Source organism: Acomys russatus, chromosome 9 (assembly GCF_903995435.1).
Source record: "Acomys russatus chromosome 9, mAcoRus1.1, whole genome shotgun sequence".
In the NCBI taxonomy this organism is placed as follows: domain Eukaryota; kingdom Metazoa; phylum Chordata; class Mammalia; order Rodentia; family Muridae; genus Acomys; species Acomys russatus.
Genome location: NC_067145.1, coordinates 10,482,762 through 10,495,163, shown reverse-complemented (window position 1 = coordinate 10,495,163; position 12,402 = coordinate 10,482,762). Strand labels below are relative to the sequence as shown.

General features: G+C 36.8%; 1 pseudogene; it reads right to left on the bottom strand.

Annotated features, from left to right (window-relative positions):
• Positions 1-10,794: 10,794 nt before the first annotated feature.
• On the bottom strand, positions 10,795-11,885 carry LOC127193575 (DNA-directed RNA polymerase II subunit GRINL1A-like; annotated as a pseudogene).
• Positions 11,886-12,402: the final 517 nt, after the last annotated feature.

The window sequence follows — 12,402 nt, the reverse complement described above, 5'->3', positions numbered from 1 at the left end:
GCTGTGTTAGTTTGCATTCCCACCAGGAATGAAGGAGTGTTCCTCTCTCTCCACATTCTCGCCAGCATGAGTTGTCACGTGAATGTTTGATTTTAGCCATTCTGATGGATGTAAGATGGAATCTCAGAGTTGTTTTGATTTGCATTTCTCTGACTAGAGATGTTGAGCATTTCTTTAAGTGTGTCTCAGCCATTTGATATTCCTCTGTTGAGAATTCTCTGTTTAATTCTGAGCCCCATTTCTCAATGGGGTTATTTGGTTTGGTGGCCTTTAATTTCTTGAGTTCTTTATAAATGTTCAATATTAGACCTTTGTCAGATGCAGGGTTGGTGAAGATTATTTCCCAGTCTGTAGGCTGTCGCTTTGTTCTTTTGACAGTGTCTCCTGCCTTACAGAAGCTTCTCAGCCTCATGAGGTCCCATTTATTAATTGTTGACCTTAAGGCCTGAGCCGTTGGTGTTCTGTTCAGGAAGTTGTCTCCTGTGCCAATGTGTTCCAGGCTCTTCCCCACTTTTTATTCTAACTGACTTAGTGTCTCTGGTTTTATATTGAGGTCTTTAATCCATGTGGACTTGAGTTTTGTGCATGGTGACAAGTATGGGTCCAATTGCATTTTTCTACATGTATTAAATTCTTATGTTCTTGCCTTGACTCTCCTGAGAGATAAAGATTGTCACCTGAAACTGTAAGCCAATTAGATCCTTTCTTCTCCAGGTTGCTTTTTGTCATGATATTTCACAACAGTAGCAGAAACAGTAGGACATAGAAGAGGACAAAATTCTACTTGTTGATGGGAAAAAATGTCAAATGTGCAATTCATTTGTACTAAATTATATTTCCCTTAATGATTTTCTAATTCTTGGTTTATTCCACTTTAATACGTTTAATCTTTTTAAAACATGCTGATCAAAGCATTTCAGTGAATAATTTTGTTCCTAAATTATTCCCTAGCTTTGTTTTTAGTTTTTATTGTTAAGAGCCATTTTTTCCCTGTGTTGTGCTGGGTCCATGGTATGAAATCGAAGCAGAACAAACAAAATTCGGATTTACACGGAATATATACACTCGAACTGTGGGCAACTGTAGAAAGCCCTGAGTCAGAGAAGTGGTTTTCTCTAATGAAGAGCACATTGTTGTTTGTCTAGTGCTAAAAAGTAAGGCCTGGAAAATATATACACAGCAACACCTCACCAGTTGTAATTGATATTGCTTGCAATCACTTCAAAAAAGAGATACCATGAATTTGACGTAAAGGGGGTAGGTAATAGGGAAGGTCTTTTAGGAAAGGGAAGTGAGAAATGTTTAAATATACACTTAGAGGGAGGAAGTATTAGCCCAAAACAAAAGACAGGGGATAACAATTCTGGGCAGGGTATTGTATTGCAAAAATAACCATGGATTTGGAGGAGGAAGGGGGCGGGGAGAGGAAGATTGGGGAACCAGAGAGGGAGAGCAGAGGTTCCTGCTCATGGCACAGGGCGTTTCACAATTTGCAGAGACTGTCTCGATCATGGTGGATACCTTCACGTCTGGTCCACAGACAGTGAGGTTTTTTTTCTGTAGGATAGATGATCTGCTATACTCCTGTGAATTACGCCAGAGGAATTGCACCACAGGCCTGATACTCAGAAGGTTTCATTCTTGTTCCCCTTAATCTCCTTTCCCTCCTATTTAGGGTAGTTGGGTTGTAAAGGAAGTATATGCCTTTAATAAATCCCTAATAAAGTATAATCGTTAAAAAATCAGAGCCAACATATAATCTCAAAAATCAAAAACAGTGAGAGAAGAGAGAGAGACAGACAGAGAGAGAGAGAGAGAGAGAGAGAGAGAGAGAGAGAGAGAGAGAGAGAGGAGAGAGAGAGAGTTGTCTACATGATTTTTTGATGTCATGAAGAAGATGCATTGTGGAATGAAATAGCAGCACTGAACATGGCATCTTTTATCCTGATTTCAACAGGTTTAAATATAAAAGCTAATACGCATATGTTCTTCTAGAAAAAAACAATCATGAAACTTACTAAATGGAAGTTATCTTTATAGTTTGTTTGTGAAAGAAAATATCTCCTTTCCAGTGATTTGGTAATTTCTCTACACATGCCAACTATAAAATTGGCACCTGGATTCTGTCATTTGGATTTCTAATTGCTTTGTTGTTGTTGGTCTCATTTGCCTTTATTAATGTGTCTGTGCATTCAGAAACTAAAGTAAACTTGGTAACTATTAACTTCTAGATCATTTCCCAAAGTGCCATCTTCTACATTATAATTTTCCTTAATACATCGGAGCTAAGTAATTATCTAGTTAAATTTTGACTAGGCATTATTCATTTCAGAAATTTTGGCTTTATTGTGCTAAGGAAGCATTTTTTCACCTTTGGCACTTTACAATAAACTCATTCTGATGCAAATTGATTGCTGTGGGATTATGTTGGAGTCATTAAAATATTGCTGTATTGACGTTCACTAATGTTTTTAATTAGCATTTTTTAAGTTCTAGTGTTTGGCATCAAGTATAAACAAATATGATTTATTATGCACCTATAGCATTTTGTTTGGTTTTGTTGGGTGTATTCACGTAATTCTTTTATATGCTGTGTGCTAGACTCAAACCATCAATTCTCATAACAAATTCTGATGATGCTGGTACCATCATAATGAAGTTATTGTTGAAATTGTACACTTCTGAAAATACATTCAGTTGAAGGGCATGGTTTGATTTTGTTATATTCAGATATACGCTGTCTTTTCTTTTACAAATCAAAAGAAATAGTGAATGAGATGAGTATGTATCATTGAATACAAAGTTATGTTTTTTAAAAGATAGGCTCTTTTTTTTCTGTGAATCAAAAACATTTTCAGCTTGATGAAATACCGTTACCAAAAGCAAGTTGGGGAGAAAAGCATTTTTTGGCTTATTCTTACATGTCCATAGTCTATCACTGAAGAAAGTTGGAGCAGAAACTCAAGCATAGCAGGAACCTACAGGCAAGAAATGATTCACAGTCCATGGAGAATGTTGTTTACTGGCTCTATGGCTTGTTCATCCTGCTTTCTTACAAAAGCCAGGATGGCCCCACCCACAATAGGCTATGACTTCCCAAATCCATCACTAATCAGAAAAGTGCTCCACATTCTTGCTTATAGCCAGATCTTATAGAGAAAATTTCTCAATTGAGGGTGCATGCTCCCTTTTGACTTTAGTTTATGTTATTAATATAAAACTAGCTAGGATACCAATGAACATGCCAAAGTTTATAGGAAAAGTCCACAAGTCCTCAACCCACACGGTTAGCTGAGAAAAGCTCATTGTGTGAAGCTGGTCTTCACTTGGAAAGGACATGACAATGGTGTGTTCAGTAACCGAATGTCAGCCTGAAAATATATGTAAATGTATACATTATAAAGACCAAGGAAGTGATATTTAGGAATCTTTGTGTATATGCATACAAGTATAACCATGCAATAGTAATAAGCAAAACAAAAAACAAAACAAAACAAAACAACAACAACAAAAAAAAAAAACAAAGAGGCCATGAATTAGGAGTGGAACAGGCAGCTAGGTTTGAGGAAAGAAAGGGAAATGGAAATGTTATAGTATAATCTCAAAAATAATTTTGAATTAAAACTATGCTTTTTAATTGGCATATGCATTTTTAGGTTAGTAACTTCCAGATGGCACATTTCCCTTTTATAAGTGTTATATAATAGCATTTCATCTCCATGCTGTAAGGAAGCATTCTTATATTGAAAACCAAAGTTTCATTAATATTAATAGAAAGCATTTTCAGGCTAAAAGCGTTGGAGACAAGTTTCTACACATATACTCTCCTTACCACAACTAATAAGAGAAGTTACAGATGACATTGTTTCATGTGTCTACAGTGTTTCATTTGTGTATGTTTATGATGGTTGATGTAAGAATGTGATTATGTATTTGCACACACTCATGAAGATCAGAAGTTGACATTCTCTGTTTCTTTGATTCACGCTATCTTTATGGTAGGGTCTTTCATTAGACTCAGGGTTTATCAGTTCTAAGAACCCACTCTGTTCCAGAGATCTCATCTCTACTTTCCCTCCCCCTTGCCAGAAAGCTACTATACCTGCCTACTGTGTGTGTGTGTGTGTGTGTGTGTGTGTGAGAGAGAGAGAGAGAGAGAGAGAGAGAGAGAGAGAGAGAGAGAGAGAGAGAGAAATGAGCATACATAATTTTTAAGAAGAAATAAATAGGTTGTGATTATTCTTGTCATATTCCTTAGTAACAGTAGTTTATTTTACCTTAACGCTGTTACTACTGGAGCCTCATCAAGTTTTGGAATTGAAGAATTCCTAAACATTCCAAAGCAAATGTATTTATAGTAGAATTTGACATTTTATTTTGTGTTACAAAGTGAAACAGTGTATGAATTTTAATTACAGTTTATTAGTTGTTGCTTGGGTGTTGGTTTGCTTAATACTATTAGTGGAATAACCATATGTCAGATAAGTATTTTTAAGGAATATCTGATGGATAATATTCATTATATTACAAGAGGTCTCATGTGGAGAAATAATATGTCAAAAATAAGATAAAAAAGAAGAAATATGAAAGAACTCATCTTTGTAGGTATAAGAAAAATTTAACAATTTCATAAGATAATGTGTATATTAATAAGAACTGACAAAAGTTAGAATACAAATGAATAAAATAACAAAACCACACCTAATGCAGGATGATTTTACATAATATAGTAAAATAATAAAAAGTCACTTGAAAATCTTTTATTTGCATTGTAACATAAATAATTATAGCACTAAATATTTTGAAGTTGTGTATGGACTGAAATAGGAATTTAAAATGAACAAAACCAGGTGGGAAACTGCACATTTGATCATCCAGAACTAAGTAGGCTGAGGAAGAGATATCCTCAATTAAATTGTAAATTTATATTATGAAATGAGACCTTATCACAATCAAATCACACACAAATATGCTCAATTACGTAATCCCCCTCAAGAACAGTCATAGGGGAGGGGAATAATGGGAAAATGGGGGGGGGGAGGAATGGGAGGATACAAGGGATGGGATAAACATTGAGATGTAACAAGAATAAATTAATAATAATAAAAAAACTATAAAAATAAAAATAAAAATAAAAACAAACAAAACAAAAAACTGAAAAATCCAGCAGGTTCTCTGTATAGGTGTGTACATGTGACAATAAACAAAAAGATTAAATTTTTGTAGTAAAATATATAAAAATCATAAAAGATATGGAAATATTAAAAGAGTTAAGATAGCCTTTTTCTGTTTTTTAAAATTTATTCTCTCATATATTAATTATATCCTGACTTCAGTTTCTCCCACCTCCTTCCAGCCATTTTTCCTCCACTTGCTCTCTCCCTCTAATCCACTCCTCCATTTTCCTTCAGAGAAGGGAAGGCTACTCTGGGATATCACCCAAAACATGGTATGTTAAATTTCTGTAACAATAGGCACATCCCCAATAGTTACCCCTGGATAGCTACCAGGTGGCTTTTCATTACTACAGCTTTGTAGTGGAGCTTAAAATTAGAGATGGTTATACTTCTGGAAGTTATATCATATTTAAAAGATTGTTTTTGTTATCCAGAGTTTTGTTTTTTATATGAAATTGACATTTGCTCTTTCAATGTCTATAAAGAATTGCATTCAAATTTTGATTGGGATTGTATTGAATATATAGATGGCTTTTGATAAAATGACTATTTTTCCTATGTTAATTCTACCTGTCCATGAACATAGGACATCTTTCCAACTTCTAGTATCTTTGTCAAGTTCTTTCTTCAAAGACTTGAAGTTCTGTCCTGTAGGTCCTTCTTTTCTTTAGTTAGAATTACACGAAGATATTTTAAGTTTATTTGTGTCTATTGTGAAGGGTGCTGTTTCCTTAATTCTTTCTCACCCATTTTCATATGTATATAGGAAAGCTATTGATTTTTTAAAGTTAAACTTGTATCTAGACACTTTGCTAAAGGTATTTATAAGGTGTTAGCAGTTCCCTGGTACAATTTTTGGGGTTGCTTATGTACACTATTTTATGATCTGCAAATGATGATACTTTAACTTTTTCTTTCCAGTTTTTATCCCTTTGATCTATTTTAGTTGTCTTACCACTTCAGCGAGATCTTAAATTTATATTGAATAAATATGGAGAGAATGGACATCCTTGTCTTGTTCCATATTTTAGTCAATTTGCTTTAATTTTTCTCTCCATTTAATTTAATGTTGGATATATGCTTGAAAATTTCCCTTATTATGTTTAGGTATGTTCCTTGTATCTCTGACTTGCTCAATAACTTTTATCATGAAGAAGTGTAAGAAACAGCCTAAGTGTCCCTCAGTAGAAGAATGGATAAGAAACTGTGGTACATATACACTATGGAATACTACTCAGCTATTAAAAACAAGGAATTCCCAAAATTTGTGGACAAATGGATTGAGCTAGAAATTATCATAATGAGTGAGTTAACCCAGAAGCAGAAAGACTTAAATGGTATATACTCACTTATATCTGCATACTAGCCCAAGGGGCATGTCCCACGAAAGCCTTCATTTACCAGGAAACTGGGACAGAGGGGAGGACATCCTACTGGGACTCTAGATGAGAGAAGCGTGGGAGAATAGCAAAGTAGAAAGATCCAAAGGGTTCTAGAAACCTACAAGAAGAACATTATGATAGGCAGATTTTGGCCCAGGGGTCCCGCTCAAACTATGGCACCAGCCAAGGTCAATACAGGCGGTAAACTTCAAACCCCTACCCAGATCTAGCCAATGGACAGGACATTCTCCACAGTTGAGTGGAGAGTGGGGTATGACTTTCACACATACTCTGGTGCCTCATATTTGACCACGTCCCCTGGAGTGGGAGACCTGTGGCACTCAGAGGAAGGATAGCAGACTACCGAGAAGAGACTTGATACCCTATGAGCATATAAAGTGGAGGAAGTCCCCTTCAGGCACAGTCATAGGGGAGGGGAGTAAGGGGAAAATGGGAGGCAGGGAAGAATGGGAGGATACAAGGAATAGGATAACATTTGAGATGTAACAAGAATAAATTAATTTAAAAAAAAAGAAGTGTAGGATTGTGTCAAAGTTTCTCAGCATTTAATGAGATAATCATAATCTTTCTTTTATCAGTTTATATAGTGCATTACACCAATACATTTTTGTATGTTGAAACAATATTAGCCACATAGGGTCTTGAACAACAACTTTGACATACTTGTTGATTCTTTGCTGCAGTGAATCAGGATACATGTTATCACTTGGATCAACTTCCCTGAATATCTCCCTTAGGCTTCATGCACTGACATAACACTTTCTTTTTTTTTTTTTTTTTATTAATTTATTCTTGTTACATCTCAATGTTTATCCCATCCCTTGTATCCTCCCATTCCTCCCCCCCCCATTTTCCCATTTTTCCCTCCCTTATGACTGTTCCTGAGGGGGATTACCTCCCCCTATATATTCTCATAGGGTATCAAGTCTCTTCTTGGCTACCTGTTGCCCTTCCTCTGAGTGCTACCAGGTCTCCCCCTCCAGGGGACATGGTCAAATGTGAGGCACCAGAGTACGTGAGAAAGTCATATCACACTCTCCACTCAACTGTGGAGAATATTCTGACCATTGGCTAGATCTGGGAAGGGGTTTAAAGTTTACCTCCTGTATTGTCCTTGGCTGGTGCCTTAGTTTGAGCAGGACCCCTGGGCCCAAATCTGCCTATCATATTGTTCTACTTGTAGATTTCTAGAACCCTCTGTATCCTTTTATTTTGCTATTCTCCCATGCGTCTCTCATTTAGAGTCCCAATAGGATGCCCTCCCCTCTGTCCCAGTTTCCTGGTAAGTCAAGGCTTTCGTGGGACATGCCCCTTGGGCTAGTATGCAGATATAAGTGAGTATATACCATTTGACTCTTTCTGCTTCTGGGTTAACTCACTCATTATGATCATTTCTAGCTCAATCCATTTATCCACAAATTTTGGGAATTCCTTGTTTTTAATAGCTGAGTAGTATTCCATAGTGTATATGTACCACAGTTTCTTTATCCACTCTTCTACTGAGGGACACTTAGGTTGTTTCCATGTTCTGGCTATTATAAGTAAGGCTGCTATGAACATGGTTGAGCAAATTTTCTTGTTGTGTGCTGGAGCATCTTCTGGGTATCATTCGTAACTTTACATCAGTTTTTCTTTCTTAGTGGTTATGATTATACAATTGTTCAAAATTCTTTCTATTCTGTCCTTAAAATCTGATCAAAAGATTTTTGCGCATATCATAAAAATTTGGTAACTCCAAATAATGAGTCTGAGATCTCATATGAATGAGTAGGAATATATAGCTCTAAGTCTTTACCACCGAGAGTTTAAAGTAATTTCTCCTGGCTATGTGAAGTCAAGAATAGTGTCCTCCTCAAATAAAGTGTGAGGAATAATCCCATTGTTTTTGAGAGATACTATTGCAAGTGTATTTTCTAGATGGCTCCTAAAAGATTGCATCATGTACTAGTGATCTGAGGCTGTCTTAAACTGGTACATTTGTGCTAAAATATATTAAACAAATTTCAAAAAACAAATTTCAGGAATGCGAAATAATTAATAATGTGAACTAAGTGATTGTCTAGTGAATAGCCTCCTACTTTTTCAGATGTGAAAGCTAAGGTGCTTCAATATTTAGTATTTCTACACACTTAAATGTGAAAAGATATTGATGTATAATAAAAACATGTTTTGTGAAATTATCAATATTTAATGTGCTATTTACCTCATTTTCCTAACTGCAATTTTTATTAAACTTTTAATTATATTAGAACTGACTTATTGTTGTTTTGTGTTTGTTTCCCAGCCATTGGCATCATTATTTAATGAATTCTAACATTATTACAGAAGCTACTTAGTTGTAAAGATCCAGAGATATTTCATTATTTAACATTCAGTATTTTAGAACAGGAATTTTAATGCACTTAATCAAAGTATTTTTAATAACTTCATTATTTTCTCTGATACACATTTTATAGTAAGTGTATTACTTTTAAATTGTTCGAAAAACACCTTTCAAATTTGAAAACTTGGAAAGAGTACAAAAAACTTGAAATTATATTTAAAAATAGTAATGTTGAGCAATAACAAAAATTTAAACCAACTTATTAATGAATTAATAAGTAAAATGAATCTTAAGATTCAATGTAGAATGTGTATAGTTAGTAGGATGGAATGTCTGATCAGTGCCATGTCAATGGGAGAAAATTTGCTCATGTTTATGAATCACAGTGGAACATAAAAACAGCTATAATCACTTTTACAGAAAACATCTCTCCAAGAATCAGAAACATGGTGAAGAAAGAAGACATCATCAAAATGTAAGATGTGTTCCGTTGGAGGTAAAAGGACACATATTTTGTCCTTTCAAAAAAAGTTCCAGACCCCTTGGAGGAAACCAATGTAGTAAAGAGTCCCCTGGTTCTATGCCCAGGATAGTACGTATAAACTGGTTCTTAGTAATCAATGTGTCCTGTCAAGTAGCTGACTCCTCTAGTTCTCTCTTGCCTTAGGGAACAGGAGTGGTTGATAAGAACTTCACCTATTAGAGAGTAGAAAAGTTATGAGAGAAGCTAAGTTTATAGCATATCGCATTGAGATGCAACAAAATGTTCCTGTTACAAGCCAGAGCTCCAACATGAGCCTCTTGTCATTGTAGAAGCTTAGATCCATGTTACACCACTCATCACTGCATGTGCCTGTGGCTATCATTGTCAGGTGCAACCAGGCTTGAAGCTAATCCTACTGATAGTAATGAGACTATCAGCACTGTCTCTTTTCTAACCTCAAGCATCATAGGTATCTTCAGGTTAGTGATTGCTGTTTGAGCCCCTATGTCTATATCATAGGCTTGGGCAGGTAGAGACATTGTACTCAGTGAAACAAACGTGCATTAGAACTTTATTATAATCAGCTGTGGCCAGAGGCATGGCGCTAACCTGATTCTAAACTGCTCCAGTGGCTGTGAAGCTCTGAGATGACACTGATTCATTTCAGTTTACTTTGTTAATAAGTTACTTTTATTGATATTGCACCAAAATCAAGAGCAGAGCTAGTAACAGAAGAAGTAAAGACTATTGGGAAGACCGCCTTGCCTTGAAACTCAGCTCCATGATGGTGGACCCTAAAATTAGGGAGATAGAAACTCTCCCATCCTTACGGCCATTACATATATTGAAAACAGAAAAATACAGTGTAATAAGAGGGTAGAAAAGGTAGCACTGTAGTAAAGAAAATTCAGAAAAAAAATCTTGAATTTATTGAATTGAGTGCAACTGATAAGCATTGATAGAGTTAGAAAAGAGGCATAATTGGAGGGGGAAAAGAAGAGGGAGTGAGGTGGGGGTGAGGGAATATTAGAAGAAAAGATGAATAACATTTGTAATGTAAAAATATCACCATTTGTGGCTTGCTGAAATAAAAAATGTCAATGAAATATACTAAAATTTTTTTATGTCCACATGTCAGATTATCTAGATTAAGACTAATGAATTTCTAGCTGCATTGACTTCACTAAAATTGAATTATGGGGGGGGGGGGGAGAAATGAGTTAATTTTTCTATTTATATAAAAAAAAAGAGAAACATTATCTTATCCTGTAGCTCTTCTTCTGTAGATACTGCTATGGTAACTTTAAAAAACCGCTGTCCCCCAACAAAGTCTGACACTGATCTTGATACTTGTTAGGAAGTTTGATATGAGACAATAACAGTTCAGCAGTCAGTCTTCGCTCATCTTCAGCATGCATGTGAGGAGGAAGAGTGGGCATCCTCTTTGTCTGTCACTTCTCAGCATCTCCCTGAAGACTCCCCTTCTGGATTGCAGCTCTGCATTCTAATATTCAGTCTCTTGGCTAGTTTGTGCTGTGAGCTTTGCCTGTGCTTCTGCTCTCTCTGTAGGGCCAGCAACTCTTCCATAGAGAGCAGCTGTGCCTACTGGTGGTGAGTGGATGTAGGCATACTGCTGTGACCTCATCAAGATGCTGCCTAGGCCTGTATCTTCGCTGCTGCTCTTCTGAGGAAGCAAGGGATTTTCTCCTCTGACAATGGCTTGGGGAGTCACTCTGTTGTGTGTATAATGCATTGGTCTTAAACTTATGAGGGACCACTGCGTTTCTGGCTCACATTTCTAGCAATTCCATGTAACGAGGCTTTTTAAGAGTCTCACTCCTGAGGCCTGGAAGGTTGTAAGCGCTAATGTTGTCCTCTGAGTATTCCTTTCGATCTGAGGTTCTGATCTTTTGCAAGTTAGTGATAAGCAGACTGTCAGTGCTGCTGAAAATATCTTCCACTTGACCTGAAACAGCGCGCTGGGGATGATATTGGTTCACTTCAGATGAGGGTGCCCTGGCTCTGCTGCTGAGAGCTGGGTCTGTGTTCACTGGACAGCCAGCCTCCAAAGTCTCCTCATTCCCTCTGTGAGTGAGATGTATAGGTCCCGGAGTGTCTGAGCCTGCTTTAGAGGATTTAATGTCTACAGAGGAATATTCAGAACCTAACGGCGTAGTATCAAGCATCAGGTCAGAATTCTGGGCCTTGTCTACCTCAGTACCAACTCTTGTGGTTGCTTTCTGTCTTAGCTTACAGTCTACACTAACAGGGTCAAAGAGTTCATTTCTTCCTCCAACCTCTTCACGTTCTGCAATGGCAGCTTTCAGTTTTGCAATGATGTCTTGGACCTTTCTACCTTTGGCGGGCAATTTCCAAGTGCATTACTCCTTGGGCAAAAGCCTCTCCTGGTGCCTTGATCTCTGCTACAGCTCCAGGAAACTCAGCTGCTCCAAGTCATTGGAAGTTGGGGGCTCTAAGCCATTGGGCAGGGATCACATTGTGCACAAGCTGCGGTTGGTGTATCTGGCAGGGTTCCCCAGTGGCCTCAGGCTCCCAGGCTGGCAGAGACTCAGGAGGGAGAGCAGGAGTCGCCATTTTCTCGGAAGAGCACCTATCCCCTCCCCTCTCTTAATGTTTGGAATTTTAAACCTATTAAAAAATTCATAGCTGGGGAGGTTACAGAACATTTTGTGGAACTCAGCTACTGTTGTTCAACTAATTGACAAGGCACCAAACTTCAATATAAATATTTGTGTTTATATTCATAGACAGACACTTTCATTCTGTGGTTTATTTTGGTTTTTAATTGAAAATAGATTCTTCTATCATAGGGTACATCCCAAACACAAAAACTTTTCTTTGCGATGTGTGTCACTGAATCCATAGATTTTCAATGTTGCTAAGAAATAAATGATGAGTGAGTATCCAGATCTAAATAAGAGATGATTTATTCCACCTTTTCAAAGACTTAGAGAACATTGAGGAAGAGTGTACGGAAAGCATCCTAGGGCTCCA